At 45.1% G+C, this 18913-nt stretch overlaps 1 long non-coding RNA gene across 1 annotated transcript; it reads left to right on the forward strand.

The window, feature by feature from the left end:
• Positions 1-4429: 4429 nt before the first annotated feature.
• Positions 4430-17991, forward strand: LOC121876089. Its single transcript, XR_006090716.1, has 2 exons — positions 4430-4763; positions 17833-17991. It is a non-coding gene; the product is annotated as an uncharacterized LOC121876089 (long non-coding RNA).
• Positions 17992-18913: the final 922 nt, after the last annotated feature.

Raw genomic sequence — 18913 nt, forward strand, 5'->3', positions numbered from 1 at the left:
TGCTGGTGTTCATCGCTCTCTTGGTTATGTTCTATCGCAGCTGTTCAATGGCCAGTTTACGAGAGGCGAAACTGAAGGGAATTGAGCGCCAAATTCTCAAAACGCGTAAAATAAATTGTCAAGCGGCGGCCACGATGTTGACACGGACCGACCAATACAAACACCCACTGAAGGATTACTAAATTCTGATTGGTTGTTTATTGGTGTGTACGGTATACAGCCGATATGATTGGGTGTTTGAGTAACAGCTCGTGTGTGATTGGTTGTTTAGTAGTAAATAAAGGGAGATTAAATGTTTCATAACTTTTTGATTCGTCACTCAAGAGGTAAACAAACGCGAAGTTTGGGTGTTTTAAAACCAACATCGCATTTAATTGGTCAAGTATTGGCAAATACGCGCAGTGATTGGGTGTTTAGTAACGATCCCTAGCTCTGATTGGTCTCTTAAGAGGCCAACAAGCGTTGATTGGATATTTCATAGCCATCCCTACTTCTGATTAGTCAATTAAGAGACCAACAAGCGAGATGATTGGACACTCAACAGCGATTCCAGCTTCCGATCGGTCACTTAGAGGCCAACAAGCGATATGATTGGATATTTCATAACCAGCTGCTGCGCCCGACTGGTGAGGGTCAGCTAAAGTGCCAATCACAGGTAAAATATGAAGCATTATGTTATCCTGACTCGTGGGCCAAACACCTGAGCTGTATCAATCACAACCACCATATATACTGGCTGGTCAAATGGGCCCTGTCCTTAAAGACCCCAACAACCTCACTATTAACACTGGGCCCCACTCCTAATTGCAAGGTCAGGGGCCCACCAGGACTCATGTGACCAGCAGGTAAATGATGTACTGAATAATGTAATGGCTGAGCAGTGTAAGGTCAGTTGGATGTCATTAAGAACTAATTACCACAGGAAGGCGACGACCTGTTAGTGTGTGTGTGTGTGTGTGTGTGTGTGTGTGTGTGTGTGTGTGTGTGTGTGTATAGTGTATGTGTGTGTATGTGTGTGTGTGTGTGTGTGTGTGTTACATTACCTTACATTACCATTTATACCTAAACCTGTACACAATAGAGTTGAGCATCAAAACATCTGAACCTGAAATAAAATAGATCTAAGGGACGAGAGATGAAGGTCACAATTATAGCATTATTAAGTCACTGTCAGATAACATTAGTCACTGTCAGATAACATTAGTCACTGTCAGATAACATTAGTCACTGTCAGATAACATTAATCACTGTCAAAATATTTAAGTCACTGTCAGAAACCACAAATCACTGTCAGAGTATAAGTCACTGTCAGAAAACATAAATCACTGTCACAAATCACAGTCAATACACAACACAAGACAGGCCAAGACACAGATACAATCAACATGCCTAAAAATATTAATCTTGCCTGGCGCTCTCAACACAAAACACACCTCTCATGGGTAAAAGGAAGCATCAGTTGACAGAACGACACACACACACACACACACACCCAGAGAGTCAAAGTGTGTCACCCAAGACCCAATCGATACATCAGTAGGTTCACACACTCTCTGGGGGGCGTCACGAGAGGCTGGATGCCCTATGTAACTACTCTTCCTTGGTCTAAATTTTTCAATGATTCACCAGTTAATTCCAATTTAATCTATCACCAAGTAATTTTATTCCTTAATGGAGAAAAATTGATGACTTTAGTTACTTATTAAATGTCACTTGAGGTTTAGCAATCATAAAAGTTCACATGATAAATATTCTTCAATTTATGTAAGAATGAGTTAAATTTTTTCAGTAAAACTAAAACAGAAAAAAATCAAGATTATACCTCGAGTCTTCATTAACTAACACAAGTTAAGGAGACAGTAAATGGTTAATACAGTTTTAGTATAATTATAAAGTGTTTAAACTCACAGTCGAACAATAGAGAGTATCAAGTTAAAGCAGTAGAGTCACAACACCATCCTGACGCCATTCTGAGTCATTTTTTTACGCCTCATTCCCAGTCAACCAGTCAGGTGTATTCTCTTATCTCAAGTTACGAGGAAAATTAATCGTAAACGCTTCTGTGGGTCCGGGAGGCACAGACGGTCATTATATCTGCCTTAACTCCCTCAGCAACCTGGTGTGATGGAGTGAGTGAGTGAGTGAGTGTGATGGAGGAGAGTGAGTGAGTGAGTGTGATGGAGGAGAGCGAGTGATTGAGTGAGTGAGTGAGACAGGTGGTCGCTTTTCCTCCCAGGTTATGACCCACATCCTGTTTCCAATGTGATGTATAGCGGTGAGTTTGTCTGTTGCATGTGTAAATAACCCCTGGAGTAATGACCACAACCACCACCACCAACTACAACCACCACCTCGCTCTCACGTGGAGGACAAGTCAAGCAGGGTTCGATCCCCAGGCAAGGTGAAACTATTGGCTAAAGTATCCTGACCCCATTTGCTTCTGTCTACCCAGCAATTAATGGGAACCTGGATATTAAATGACTTGTGGATTGTGGTAATGGTTAGCCAGTGCAGTAGGCGAGTTGTCCGGTCTCCTTGGTTTACTCCTTACAAGAGGGTCATACAGCTCGTTACCTTAGACCTTAGGATGTGGTTGTAGTGTTAGTGGCTTAACTAAACAAATTCATGATTAAGTTTAGATCCTAGGGCTGGCGAGGGGCACCTCTTACTAACCCGGGGCACCTCTTACTAGCCCGGGGCACCTCTTACTAGCCCGGGGCACCTCTTACTAGCCCGGGGCGCCTCTTACTAGCCCGGGGCACCTCTTACTAGCCCGGGGCACCTCTTACTAGCCCGGGGCACCTCTTACTAGCCCGGGGCACCTCTTACTAGCCCGGGGCGGCACAGGGCACCTCTTACTAGCCCGGGGCGCCTCTTACCAGCCCGGGGCACCTCTTACTAGCCCGGGGCACCTCTTACTAGCCCGGGGCGCCTCTTACTAGCCCGGGGCACCTCTTACTAGCCCGGGACACCTCTTACTAGCCCGGGGCACCTCTTACTAGCCCGGGGCACCTCTTACTAGCCATAGTTAACCCCGGGAGACTGTAATAACTCTCGCAGACTGTGTGTAGTACGAGTTAAACCAGACTGTGTGTAGTAAGAGTTAAACCAGACTGTGTGTAGTAAGAGTTAAACCAGACTGTGTGTAGTAAGAGTTAAACCAGACTGTGTGTAGTAAGAGTTAAACCAGACTGTGTGCAGTAAGAGTTAAACCAGACTGTGTGTAGTAAGAGTTAAACCAGACTGTGTGCAGTAAGAGTTAAACCAGACTGTGTGTAGTAAGAGTTAAACCAGACTGTGTGCAGTAAGAGTTAAACCAGACTGTGTGTAGTAACAGTAAACCCTGGATGACTGTGTCCGTAGAGTTAAAGCGCCTCAGGATCAGATTCTCAAAAGTTTCCCAAAAGGTGAATTATTTCCCCTAAGTTAAGTCGTGTACACAGTTGGTGAGGAGAGAGAGAGAGAGAGAGAAGATAGAAGAGAAAAAGAAAACGAAAGAGGAAACGGGAGAGAGAGAAAACGAAGGAAAAAAGAATATAAGAGAGAATGACAGAATTCCCAAGAATGTTAATCATTAGGGAGAAACAGAACAGTTATTAAATAGTAATGAAAGAGTAAACACAAAAACCACTTTACACAAGACACGATAAACCAGGAGGAAGTTATCGCCTTACGTCCACGATAAAAGTGTCTACCCCAAGCTAGATGTTGACCTGACCTGACCTGACCTGATTTCCAACATTTCCTGCCCCACCGACACACACACACACATCGATCCCTCACTGATAACGGTTCATCACTGTCTCACCGCTTACACACACACACACACACACACACGGGTTACACTCACAAAACAAATACTGCTTCATAATCACACACACATCCACGGGGGTTCGTTATAAGTAGCTTTACCTTCGATCTTTAGTGTTAAGAACAGTGAAGACATACGGTACTGAACGAAATAGTTACGTAGAAATTATTAAATCACTTCCTCAAAATAAAAATGTTCGGTAATTAGGTCGAGAGAATAATAATGTTAGTTTAGGTTAGGTTGGTTAGGTTAGGTTAGGTTAGGTTGGTCGCCGTGATTTACTCCGCCCTTGGTATAAATTAGGTTGTGTGATCTATCCGGTCATAACTTACATTCAAGAGAGATTTGTCCTTTATCAAACACCAGATAGGCGTACTATCCACCTATCCTAACGAAACCTAACCTAACCTAATCAAGCATAATGGGTAAGACACCGTTGATATAATAATAATCTGAGGTTGAAGTAATCATAACCACAACAGAGAGAAGAGCTATATAACGTGCAGCAACAATGGGTCAAGTATTTTATCATTTTTTTAGGCGAAACTCGATACTTTTTTCTACACAGCTGTAGGATCTGGTTGTGGAAGTGTGTCATACCTTCTACCGTGTGTACAATGATCTCCACCCGTGTACACTGTCGGGGTTACTACGACAGGAAGGCGAGTATCAGTATTACCAGCAAGAGAAAGAGCACAAACTGTGTTAACAAGAGGAAGAAAAGATAGGTACAGCAACAAATGTGTCTACAGGAGAACGCTACAGCAGCAGGAAGAGGCAGGTGGCAAGGAGTATCGGGAACATGCGCCGTGGCGAGCTGAGAGGGAGGGAGGGAGAGGGACCCGACACACACCTCTCACTCAGTGATCCCCGGACCATCGGTGTGAGGCCGTCTTTCACCACCGCTCCATTTTACTACACAATATCTTCCCTACTCTCCTTACAACCCAAGGTAGGAACTGAGAGACCTTACATAGTGTTTATGTAGCAACAGTGTGCGAGAGAGAACAAGCGGGTGAGAGAAGGAGAACTATGAGGAGAGAGGAAGGGGAGGGAGGTGGCCAACGTCGCTACCATATGGTTGACCCAACACCTGTTTGTAGGTTACTGCCTGCCTCCACACCCACCACCCCTAACTTCTATCTTTATAAACAAACAGTAACTGCAGACCTTCCTGCTCTAGTGTACACGAGAGGGATATATGACAGAGGGATGATACAGGATCGATTACAAGATTAAATTCCAAATATAGAAAAGCGATACAGGAATCACCAGACACACACTCACTGATGCTTAACACTGGTTGAGAGAGAGAGACAGAGAGAGAGAGATTTCAATTATCTCAAAACAGCCTTGCCTACTAAAAAGGCATTAATCATCATCATCATCATCATCATCATCATCATCATCATCATCATCATCATCATACCAATTTTCTCTCAAGTTAAAATAATAAATAAACAAACATAATTTAAAACATCTCTGGAAGCTATTTAGTCACTGATTATATAATACACACACAGTATATGAGGCAGACTAAGAACATCATCACTACAGGAACCTGACTTTGTGTTACAGTCTAATTTAGCATTATTGGTTGAGTTACTACAGAGTCTACCGTATGTGAACCGTAAAGCTGACACACACACACACACACACACACACACACACACACACACACACACACACACACACACTAGTGGAAAGAGAAGTGTGTATGGTAATCGGTGTGACAATTTAGTTCGACTGTACGCGTAATGATCTGATGAGGGTGTTTTGTCCAGTAGAAAATGGGTGGTGTTTTGTCCAGTGGGAAATGGGTGGTGTTTTGTCCAAGTGGGATATAGATGGTGCTATGTCCAATGGGTGGTGTTTTGTCCAATAGGTGTTATACTGTCCAGCAAGATAATAACCAGAGCAAAATTGTCCAGCAGTAACGAGAAATAATTCACTTTTTTGTGGGGGTTAATTAAGAGGTGTTGACATTAATTACTGTAGCTAGGCTTTTATTTATTTACACTAAAATATATATATTTACTTTTGTTTGACTTCTATGTGTACCGGCTCCCATGATTCTCTCTCCCCACCCACGATTCTCTCCTCTCCCCACCCATGATTCTCTCCCCACCCACGATTCTCTCCTCTCCCCACCAATGATTCTCTCCCCCTCCCCACCCATGATTCTCCCCCCTCCCCACCCATGATTCTCTCCTCTCCCCACCAATGATTCTCTCCCCCTCCCCACCCATGATTCTCCTCTCCCCACCCACGATTCTTCTCCCCACCCACGATTCTCTCCCTCCCACGCATGATTCTCTCTCCTCTCCCCACCCATGATTCTCTCTCCTCCCCACCCATGATTATCTCCTCTCCCCACCCATGATTCTTTCCCTCCCACCCATGATTCTCTCCCCTCCCCACCCATGATTCTCTCCTCTCCCCACCCATGATTCTCTCACTCTCCCCACCCATGATTATCTCCTCCCCACCCATGATTCTCTCCTCTCCCCACCCATGATTCTCTCCCTCCCCACCCATGATTCTCTCCTCCCCCACCAGATTCTCTCCTCTCCTCCCCCGATTCTCTCCCTCCCTACCCATGATTCCCTCCCTCCCTCCCTACCCATGATTCCTCCCTCCCTCCCACCCATGATTCTTCTCCTCCCCACCCACCCATGGTTATAAGGCCACCTGTGACGCACCATTATTGGCCAAGAATTGATTCTTTTGCTGATCGATAACTGATAAGATATACCCTGATATTTTTACTGTGTGTGTGTGTGTGTGTGTGTGTGTGTGTGTGTGTGTGTGTGTCTGTGTGAGTTGCCTGTGTGACTATTTATTTATGTGTGTGTGTGTGTGTGTGTGTGTGTGTGTGTGTGTGTGTGTGTATGTATATGTGATTTATGTGTGTGTGTGTGTGTGTGTGTGTGTGTGTGCGTTGTGTTGTGTGTGTGTGTGTGTGTGTGTCTGTGTGTGAGTTGCCTGTGTGACTATGTATTTGTGTGTGTGTGTGTGTGTGTGTGTGTGTGTGTGTGTGTGTCTGTGTGTGTGTGTGTGTGTGTGTGTATGTATGTGTGATTTATGTGCATGTGTGTGTGTGTGTGTGTGTGTGTGTAACTGGGTGAAGCACAATGTCCACTGAGCCATCGGTACACAAGGTATCAGCGTGACCGTTAACACTGTACTCGACCGCCTTCACTTCCGCAACAGTAACGTCAGGTGTCCCCTTACTGTACTGTACAACTGCAGGGTGGACTGGGGATCGAACCAGTGACTCTCCAAGTCGTGAGGCGATCTTTGTATCCAATCGGCTACAGCTAAGTGACTGCTCTCTCCTCATGACTTAACTCTTGGTGCAGTGTGGCTGTTGTACTGATGGTGGCAGCTAACCTAACCTAAACTAACCAAACCTAACGTAACCTAACCTAAACTAACCTAACCTTAACTAACCCAACCTTAACTAACCCAACCTTAACTAACCCAACCTAACGTAACCAAACCTAACCTAAACTAAACTAAACTAACCTTAAGGAAAGTCCCGCATAATTCTTAACCATTCCTGCACTTTATATCTACAAAAATCCGGGGGAGAGGATATTTTGAAAAAGTTTCCCTTGAAAAAGAAAACAATCAACTTTCCTTCAATCGTAACTCCTTGAGGATGACATACCATCACCCAGACCTTTTATTTACAAACCAGACGGGATGATTGATGTGTTGCAACCAATCACAGAGCAGATCATTGTGAACGAGGTCAATGGTCATTATCGACAGTGGTAAATGGATTGTTTTTGCTTCGCTGGGATTGTATGGCACAAAGTAATAAATATTTTGACCTTGAAATCAAATATATGACATTATGTTAAATTTCATACACACTATATAGTCGCCGATATACCACAATAACAAGCTTCTCCTGCTGTATGAACAAGGTGCTTTAAGCTTCAATTTTCAACGTGTATTACTCAGTAAACATAGTGAGCTTCAACGTGCTTCACAGAGCCTCACAACACAGGTCAGAAACATTAGCCTAACGCGTGTCAGACAACCCGGGGTCTGGAGGAGGATGGAGCCAAGATCCTCACTGGGTTCTTTATCTTTTATCACTAATATGAACAAAATAATACCGTAACACCTGAAGAATAGAACCCCCCAGTTTATTTCACCTGATGATTAACAACAATAATTCTAATCCTAACCCAACCCGACCTAATACAACCCATCCTAACCCAACACAATCCAACCAAGGTTCCCACATTCATTCTTTCAAGAGAAAATAAAAGAAAATCCCCCAGCCTTAATCTGCATCTCCATTATGCCAGATAATTGAATTCCATAAAATATTTAAATTAAAATCAATATGGTTCCCAGATGGTGGAGCGCAGATGGACGATGTGACAAGATAAAAGTTTACAGTGGTAACCTAACCTAACCTAACCTGTAACATCCCCTAACCTAACTTAACCTCATGCAACGCCACCTGACCTAACCTAACCTAACCTAACCTAACCTAACCTAACGCCACCTGACCTAACCTTCACACGGGGCTGTAAGTTGAGGGAGTGTCTTTCAGCCTCATCAGGACAGGGAACTACTTACCCCGGCAGACTACAGTGTGTACTATGGGTAAATTAAAGGGTGGTACAGGGCGGAGGGCGGAGGCTGGGTGGGCGGAGGGCGGAGGCTGGGGGGCGGAGGTGGGGGGGCGGAGGGCGCGGAGGCTGAGGGGCGGAGGGCGGAGGGTGAGGGCGGAGGTGGAGGGCGGAGGCTGGGGGGCGGAGGCTGGGGGCGGAGGGCGGAGGTTGGGGGGAGGCTGGGGGCGGAGGGCGGAGGGCGGAGGCTGGGGGGGCGGAGGCTGGGGGGCGGAGGGCGGAGGGCGGAGGGGGGGTGGGGGGCGGAGGGCGGAGGCGGAGGCTGGAGGCGGAGGGCGGAGGCTGGGGGCGGAGGGCGGAGGTTGGGGGCGGAGGGCGGAGGTTGAGGGCGGAGGGCGGAGGCTGGGGGCGGAGGGTGGGAGGCTGGAGGCGGAGGGCGGAGGCTGGGGCGGAGGGCGGAGGCTGGGGGCGGAGGGCGGAGGCTGGGGGCGGAGGCGGAGGCTGGGGGCGGAGGCGGAGGCTGGGGCGGAGGAGGAGGCTGGGGCGGAGGGCGGGTTTAGGTTATGTCGCTCACACAGTCAACTAGTGGCGGAAAATTGTGTTAATGAAGGATGTAAACACGATCAACAACGCGTGGTGAACAGTGAGAGGAGGGGAGGGGTGGAGAGGGGAGGTGGTGGTGAGGGGGGATTGATTTTTATTTTGTTGCCAGTGGTTACTTTATTGTGCACCCCACACTCATCCTGTGAGAGCGGTAGCAAAAGGACAGAGTAGGGTTTACAAAGGGTCATAATAATTAACGGTTGTCAGGGGTGGTGGTGAGGGGAGGTGAGGAGGGGGAGGTGGTGAGGGGAGGAGGAGGAGGGGAGGAGGGGGTGAGGGGGAGGAGGTGGTGAGGGGGGAGGGAAATTATGGTACAGACACAAGTTAATGACTGGTCACTAGTCTCGGAGACCTAACTTATGTAACAGTCCGCCGTCTAGCATCCGTCCGCCCGTCTAACTGACGACAAACACTCATGATAATACACAAATTTGAGAATAAAACTGTCGAGCTGAATAACAATTACGACAGCAGACAAGTCCCCAGGTACACTCTACGGCTTTAAGGTAAAATTTGTGAGTCAAATTTTTATAGTGTAAATAATAATGATGAGTTGAGCCAGCCGCCCCTGGAGTTCTCCGACACACCGGGTGTAATTTCCGGGGCTCACGCTATCCATTAATAATTCAGAGGCAGGTGGTATAGGAAGTGCCTCCACGGAATTTGACCCATTCAGCGAGGGCCTTTGAGTGTTTCCGCGTCACCGCTGCTCCCCCTGACGGCTGTGACGTCTACCAAGTGACAGACGCTTCCCTAACACAGCTTCAAATAGCCTGACGGAGGAGGTCGACGGTGATGGCCTTGTGCCCGCCGCCCTTTCAAGGTGAACCTATATGACTTCCAGGTCTACTGCATGTCTCTTGTGTTTAAAACTCAGGGAGCCGTTATCTTGTGCCTTTTAACCAAGTCTCTTACTACGACACTAATAACGTGACAAATGTTACAAACACTTCCCAACAGGTCAAACTGCTCACCTTACTCTGACATGACACAGTGGGTGGTTAGGTTCCCTCACAGTCATGTCAGGTGAGGCTCCTACACACCTCACAGGGTCAACAGCCCCTCACTTGATCTGTCAGAGCCCGGTGTTCCAAGTAGAGATCTGAAAGTGCATTAGTTATTAGTGGCAGTATTTTGATTTCACGTTTATCGAGTCAGCTAACGAAACCCTTGAGTACAACAAATAAACAGTTCCAATTTATTCCATCAATACAAGTGACATCAGTTCACAGACTCAACCCTGACAAGACGTATTCTATCTCCACTTGACGAAGGGACGTAAATTAACATACGAATTCTTACCAATTTAAAAACCTGAACTTAAAGAATCTCATAGAATTTAGAAACTTCCAAAGGATACATAAATACAGCGAGGAATACAGCGAGGAATACAGCGAGGAATACAGAGAGGAATACAGTACTTAAGTTACGGCGTTATGGGAAGAGTCGTGACATAACCTTGTATACAAAATAACTAAAAGTGACAGGAGCCAAGTCACACCTAATTAAAATAAACCTAACCTAACCTACCTTAACCTAACTAACTGCCTTAACCTAAAGTAAACCAAACTCAAGCTAACCAGAGTAAACCTAAGTAATTATAAACTAAATAAAGTAAACCTCACCTAACTACCCCCCCCCTCGACAACAACACAAGTCAGTATCGGTTACAGTGTATAAACAATTAAGGAATAAGTGTTTGTCGTTGACCAGTTTCACGTTACAGTATCAGCAAAAATGTGTTAAAAAATTAAACTTTAGTATCATAATTACTTTCCATTTAACCATCACTATAAACATTAATTCACTCCACATTAAAAATAACGTCCTGTGTATTAGTCATGGCCACGATAATGTTGATGTGTTCACCAATATTCCAGTTTACGGTGAAAAAAATTTTGCGTCAAATATTATAATACTAAAATGTGCATTACAACCACTAAATTTGAATTCGTTTTCGCATTTAATTATAAAAAAATATATATTGAATGGGCAGCCGACTCTCCAAAATTCGAAAAATATTTAGATTCTAATTTAAAAATATTCAATGAGTATTTGAATCTCTATATATGAATATTAATAAGTATTTATCTTCCACTGTTAGTATACTTGCTGTTACACTTCCGCCACACAACACTATCACAGTAGGCTATCACCACCACAATTATATTTACGGGCGAATGGTTGTTTATTAAGTCACCTCTTTAGTTTATGATCATCACCAACTCCCTCCCTGTAGTATTTTTCTTGACTTAACCTTCATCAACTCGGAACATCACTTTCACGTATCTTACAGTTGAGTGTTTATCAAGGGGACGGCTCGCTGCACAGATATAACGAGGCACCTAATCTCTTTCTGCGTTTTTCATTTGTTTAAAAAAAATTATTGTACCAAAAAGTTTTAGCGTTACGGTGTTATCCAGAGCGGTTGATACACTATGTACTGTATTAGTAAATTTTTGGACGTGGCTAAACCTGGGTGCAGAGGCTTTTATTATTTTTAGCGAAGGGAGTAGAGTGAACCCGATTTGCTTTAATTTAGAGGCTCTGAACTACCTTATTAACAACAAAGTCATTCTCCTCAACTTGGCACAACTAAAGTCCATTATTGTACTCAATTTAGTTTTAATGAGAGCAAACATTCTCAAATCTACTACAAACAATACAGGTTTTACAACTGTCATTAACAGTTCAACGATAAAAAACATTTAAAGGCTTAGCCAACACAGCTCAGTGGAAAAGCCAAAATATCCTTACCATGAAAATAAACCTTATTTTGCTGGCCAACACCTCAATGTTCTTATCAATACACATTACTGTATTACGGCGACGGCAGTCTGGTAAAAGATGAACAGAATAGAAGTGACAGCTGACCAAGCAGGGGTGTTGTCTGTGAGGGCTGAGGGAGTGTACAGAGTTTACGTCACGGTGCAGGAAAACACAAGTAACAAATGAAGATCGCCATGCTCGCTAAGACCATTAAACCCTTACAATAATTCTCATTTCACACAAATACCATACAATACCTTTATATATATACTGTAAATAGATTCTTAACGATTAAAGTATTATAACTGACATGATTAACCCAACAATTATACTAAGAAGCACCAAAAAGGAGAACGGTGGATAGTAATTTACAAGTGATCGCGGGCCCTTCGTGCCCGGTGAAAGTTTGAACGCTCGTGACAGCCTACAGTGAATGAGGGTGCGCCAAATTCGTAGACTTGCATGGTTAAATTAGGGTGCGCCAAGTCAGTAGACTTGCATCGTTTTCCATCGTAAATAAAATGGTTAATTAATGCCTTCCTAAAGAAACCATCGACATGGGACCAGGTTTGTTCCACTCTACGAATTTTTTGCGATTTTTCCACCAAGTTTGATGAAAAACTATTGTGCCGTTTCGGCTGCCCAGAACAGACAGACAGACACACGGCTATTCCTATAGTATATTAGATAACAGGGCAGACTATAGTAATGTTGACTGACATGATTATAGTAAACAAACACAAACAATACTCTGTACAAGTGGAGGACAACCACGGAAATTACTAACAAAGCCTGGGTGGGTGGGGGGGGGGGAGGTTTCAACTGGATCTGACCTTCATTACTGGCAGGGCTTTGAAGTTGAGGGAAATAGTAGGGTAAAAAACAAAACCCTGACCAAACCAAACCTAACAAACCTTACCTAGCTTTACCTGACCTGATCTTACCTTAATTATCAGGACAATGTCTTTTTCTTGGGGTTTTGCGTCTTTTCGAGAAAACCAAACGTATTTATCTTAACTAAACTTTTTAACACTAAAAGGAAGTCTGGAAAACACCATTAGCCTTAAATATACGAAAAGCAGCGGCTTCATTTTGCAAAATACGTTGATTGGTTTACCATTCAGAGACAGATCACCGTTCACACAAAGAAGCCTTCTCGCGACTGACCATTTAAAAGCAAGAACTATATTTCTTGCGCATGCGGCAGTGCAGTAACGCAACAGGGAACTTACAACCCTCCAAATTGTACTTTCCTAAGTTAATTCGAAGTCCAAATAGATACAAATATAAATTTGCGCCAAAACGCTATACAGTAAAGTATTTGTTTTAAATAAAAATCAATATAGAGTTCCGTGGATCTTAACCACTCGTGCACAGGATTCCCTCTGTTGAATAAAATCTTCAGCATTAGACAAATTAAATATCAAGACTGGCGTCCCCGTAGTGAAGGGGTTAGGGCTGGAGTGTTAAATAAGGGACGACTCTGGGACGAAGAAAGTATTAAAAAAAATGGCCAGTCTCATCGGGGTTCAAGAGACTCTTTGTAATACTGGAATTGACGAGAAATTAACGGGGGAGCGGGGACACCTACCTGGTTTTCTACAATTTCCCACTGAAAGTTTGAAGCTTAGAACCAGCTTAGTTTTCTCGTTAACTAACTTGACGAATCATTACAGTAAAGGTGATCGGTGGTGGTGATAAGGGGTGGGTGTGAGGGTGTTGGTGGTGATAAGGGGTGGGTGTGAGGGTGTTGAGTATTGATAAGGGTGGGTGTGAGGGTGGTGGTGAGTGATAAAGGGGTGGAATGTGTGAGGTGTTGGTGGTGATAAGGGGTGGGTGTGAGGTGGTGGTGGTGATAAGGGTGGGTGTGAGGGTGGTGGTGATAAGGGTGGGTGTGGGGTGTTGGTGTGATAAGGTTGGGTGTGAGGTGGTGGTGGTGTGGGGTGGGTGTGAGGGTGGTGTGCAACTTGGTGGTGTGGTGTTGGGATGGATTTGTAATGGTGGTGGAAGGATGCTGGTGGTGACAGTGAGGGAGGTGGAGAGGATGAATTGGTAATGATGAAGGTGGTGGTAGTGGGGGTAGGTTAGGTGGTGCTCAACAAATGGGCCAGGTGGTACAAGAGGTGGGCCAGGTGGTACAAGAGGTGGGCCAGGTGGTACAAGAGGTGGGCCAGCTGGTACAAGAGGTGGGCCAGCTGGTACAAGAGGTGGGCCAGCTGGTACACCACTAAACAAGCTTCCGGAGTTCTCACACAAATTTTCCCTCAGCGTGTCTCCTCGTTAACACTGGGGTGGGGTGGGTGGGGTGGGAGGTGGGGGATGAGATTGGGGTGGGGTGGTGTGTGTGGGGAAGAGGTGGGAAAACAGTGCGGTAAAAATTCAATATAAATTGTCGATGTACAGAAGAGCTTCTGAAGAGTTTGATATACACGTTATAACATTGTATATACTTAATAAAACAACCGGGATGGATGAGCCAGCAAGGCCCTATTTTACTAAACACCAGGTCAGCTTCCCCACCCCGGGTGTTCTGGAGTCATCATGCCAGGGTAATGAGGGGCAGAGGTCATGGAGAGCTTAGGGTTGGGTTATGTTATCACCAGTTGGTTTGGGTTAGGTGGAATTAGGTTGGGTTAGATCAGCTCCAGTTAATTAAGGCTGGATTGGATTAGCTCCGATTAGTTTCAGTTAGATCAGGTCAGGTCAGGTCAGGTCAGGTTAGATCAGGTCAAGTCAGGTTAGATCAGGTCAGGTTAGGTTAAAAGATATTGTCGTAATTTAGGTAATTAATGATACTAATAACCTTAAATGAGCTGCGGTAGTACATCTATTCGTTGGTTCACTCACTCACTCATTCACTGACGGAGAAAAAACATCATCTACTTTTACTCGTTTTCTCCAAGATTAAAAAACCCAACAACAGTGAAATGTGTTGTAGGAATAAGGAACTTGGGGTGATGACGGACAGCCTAACTCTGCTGTTGAATCTTGGGACTTTAACTAGGAAGTGTTTTAATCCTTTCTTCAACCCCCCCTCCCTCCTCCAAGTCCGCTCCCCCCTCCTCCAGGTCCCCTCCCCCTCCTCCAGGTCCCCCTCTCCTCCCCTCCCCCTCCTCCAGGTCCCCTCCCCTCCTCCAGGTCCCCTCCCCCTCCTCCAGGTCCCCCCCTCCAGGTCCCCTTCCCCTTGAATCATTCCCGTTGGTGTGTCATGCTTCACCCACCTCCAGTAGTGTGTTACCCGAGTGTCACTAACAAGGTGCTGAAGGTGTGCTGGTTTGAGTATCAGCGAGTTGTCAACACGAAGGATTACACAAGTAGTAATGAATTTTAACCAGTCTTAGTGTGTGTGTGTGTGTGTGTGTGTGTGTGTGTGTGCGTCAGCCCTGTACACTTTTGACACTTTGGACTTTGTTGTGATGCGGGGAAGCACTTAACCACTTTTTCTGCCAGCCTTGTGAACCTCCTGCTGTTGCCTGAAGCATAATTCAACCATAATGATCCAATTACTGGTTAAGTAGCCCTAAACTGTCCTTGTTGGCAGTTATGTCTTGTAAACTGTGAAAGAATTATCATAACAGCCAACAAACTGGTTCCCAGGATATGGTGGAATTGCTGGTGCCCTCGTGGTAGTGATGGGACGAGTGCTTCACGTGCTCCCGGGAACTCTTGAAGGATTAACCTAACCTAGCCTAACCCAACATGTCCCTAACGTAACCTAACATGTCCTTAACCTAACCTAACCCAACATGTCCCTAACGTAACCTAACATATCCTTAACCTAACCTAACCTAACCCAACATGTCCCTAACGTAACCTAACATGTCCTTAACCTAACCTAACCCAACATGTCCCTAACGTAACCTAACATGTCCTTAACCTAACCTAACCTAACCCAACATGTCCCTAACGTAACCTAACATGTCCTTAACCTAACCTAACCCAACATGTCCCTAACGTAACCTAACATGTCCTTAACCTAACCTAACCCAACATGTCCCTAACGTAACCTAACATGTCCTTAACCTAACCTAACCCCCCAAAAACTAGCTTCTATGTAAAATTGGTAGATATTTCCATGGAATATTTAAAGTAGTTATATACTGTTAAATTAAGGCAGGTTGGATGATTAGGATAGGTAGATTAGGTTAACTTAGGTAATTAGGTTAGGTTAGGTTAATTTGGTTAGGGTAATTGGGTTAGTTTAGGTTAGATTAGCGTGAGGAGATAAGGTAATTAAGGAGAGTTAAACAAGGTAATTAAATCATGAAAAATGTTAATTCTCGCCATTATACTGCTGCCTCTTTCAGGGCCTCCACTTACACCATCCACTTTCTCCTCCTCCTTCATCACCGCTTCTTCTTCTTCCTCCTCCATCACCTCTTCTTCTTCCTCCTCCTCCATCACCTCTTCTTCCTCCTCCCCCTCCTCTTCTTCTTCCTCCTCCTCTCCCACCACCACTCTTCCTCCTCCACCTCTTCCTCCACATCCAATTCTCTTCCTCCACCCTCCTCCACCCTACTTCTTCCTTGTCCTTCTCTTCTTCCTCCTTCCCCTCCTCCATCCCCACATCTCTTCCTCCTCCCCTCCTCCATCACCACCATCTCTTCCTCTACACCTTCCCCCCTTCCTCCATCTCCTTCCTCCTACCATGTCCTCTTCCTCCTCCTCCTCCATGACCACCATCTATTCCTCCACCCCTTCCCCCTTCCTCCTCCCCTCCTTCATACTTACCATCTCTACCCTCCCTCCCCCCCTCTCCATCACCACCATCTCCTTCCCTCCTCCCCCTCTCACATGACCACCATCTCTTCTCCACCCCCTTCCACACAGCCTCCTCCCCTCCTTCCACCACCCACCATAGCAGTCGCAGTATATCTCAACCTCCACCACCACCACCACCAAAACATTTTATGGTACTTGAGAACTACTTTACATGTCGACCCTCGTAGCTAGAGCGTTGTGTATGCATTACGACCAGTTTAGTGATCCCGAGGGACAAATTGGTGTAAGTTTCGTGATCCCGAGGGACAAATTGATGTTGGTAAACGTAAGCACTATTTAATTCCACGGATTATAACAACACAGTAATGTAGTTATGGACGAAATTATCCCAGATTATTATTTTTTTTTAGAGGCAATATCTGTTGTTTATTGGATGGTTAGATATGGCGATTAGAATTTGGATATTTTTGTTTATTTGTACCTGTGTTTGTACCTGTACCTGTACCTGTGGCTGTGTGTGTGTGTGTGTGTGTGTGTGTGTGTGTGTGTGTGTGTGTGTGTGTGTGTGTGTGTTAAGTGAGTCACATACCTCCACATTGACTCTCTATGGCTCCTTAACAAAGGGTGAGGCCACGACTGCTGATGAGCAGGGAAAGAGGAAGAAGGGGAGGAAAAAAGAAGGAGGAAGAAGGGCAGGAGACGTAAAGGATGTAACCATGACTACTGATGGTGTGGTGGGGAGAGAGTGAGGAGGAGAAAGAAAGAAAGGACAAAGGAAGGGGAAGTAGAAACCCGAGGGAAGATGATTTAAGCAGGTGTGCAGGTAAACACACTCACACAGGACATATGGTTGGTGAGATACATGGTGTATATAAGCAACAAATGGCAAGGTAGGAAAGAGAAGAAGAGAAAAAAGGTAGAGGAGAGAAGAAGAGGAGAGGAAGAGGAAGAAGACAAGAGGGAGGAAGGAACAATACAGTTCATCACGCTATTAGAGGAGATTCATTACGGCAGAGTTCACGACCATCAACAAATTTCAAGTGATTCACCCAAGAAGACCCTGTCGTGTGTGTGTGTGTGTGTGTGTGTTATGTGTGTGTGTGTGTGTGTGTGTGTGTGTGTGTGTGTGTGTGTGTGTGTGTGGTTTATGTATGTGTGTGTGTGTGTGTGTGTGTGTGTGTGTGTTTATGTGTGTGTGTGTGTGTGTGTGTGTGTGTGTGTGTGTGTGTGTGTGTGTGTGTGTGTGTGCATGTGTGTGTGTGTGTGTGTGTGTGTTTTCCAGTGTGTATGTATGTAACAGAGATATATAAACAAATCTATGTATTCTTGCAGGTTGGTGGATCGTCGGACTGGCAGCGGCGTATAGGAAGTATCGTCCGGACCAGCCAAAACATTTCGCCTCCTCTGAATAAATGAAAGAAGAATTACATAGTCTAGGCTGACATAACACAACGAATGACACGTAGTGATATAATAATGGTTTCCTAAGAAGAAGAAGAAGAAGAAGGAGAAGAAGAAGAAGAAGAAGAAGAAGAAGAAGAAGAAGAAGAAGGAACAACTATAACGAAACACACAAGATTCTCCAACACCACAATGACCATCCAGGAGTTAAGAGTCATCGTCCATCTGGCATCTACAAACTCGGCGCTAAACAACTGACTTAACGACCCTTATTGCGGCGCTAAACAACTGATTTAACGACCCTTACTGCGGCGCTAAACAACTGACTTAACGACCCTTACCGCGCCGCTAAACAACTGACTAACGACCATTACAGCGGCGCTAAACAACTGACTTAACGACCCTTACTGTGGCGCTAAACAACTGACTTAACGACCCTTACGGCGCTAAACAACTGCGGCGCTAAACAACTGACTTAACGACCCTTATTGCGCCGCTAAACAACTGACTAACGACCATTACAGCGGCGCTAAACAACTGACTTAACGACCCTTACTGAGGCGCTAAACAACTGACTTAACGACCCTCCTTACTGCGGCGCTAAACAACTGACTTAACGACCCTCCTTACTGCGCGCTAAACAACTGACTTAACGACCTTTACTGGCGCTAAACAACTGACTTAACGACCCTCCTTATTGCGGCGCTAAACAACTGACTAACGACCCTCCTTACCGCGCCGCCAAACAACTGACTTAACGACCCTTACTGAGGCGCCAAACAACTGACTTAACGACCCTTACTGAGGCGCTAAACAACTGACTTAACGACACTTACTGTGGTGCTAAACAACTGACTAACGACCCTCACTGTGGCGCTAAACAACTGACTAACGACCATTATTGCGCAGTAATTATCAGGTGCCGCCAGTAATCAACAAGCACCCTGGAGGAAGCACTTTATATGCTGATTCACCGAGACAAAAAAACGTAAAATTAGAGAAGAAAGATTAA

The sequence above is a fragment of the Homarus americanus genome, unplaced genomic scaffold (genome assembly GCF_018991925.1).
Source record: "Homarus americanus isolate GMGI-L3 unplaced genomic scaffold, GMGI_Hamer_2.0 scaffold34921, whole genome shotgun sequence".
Classification (NCBI taxonomy): Eukaryota; Metazoa; Arthropoda; class Malacostraca; order Decapoda; family Nephropidae; genus Homarus; species Homarus americanus.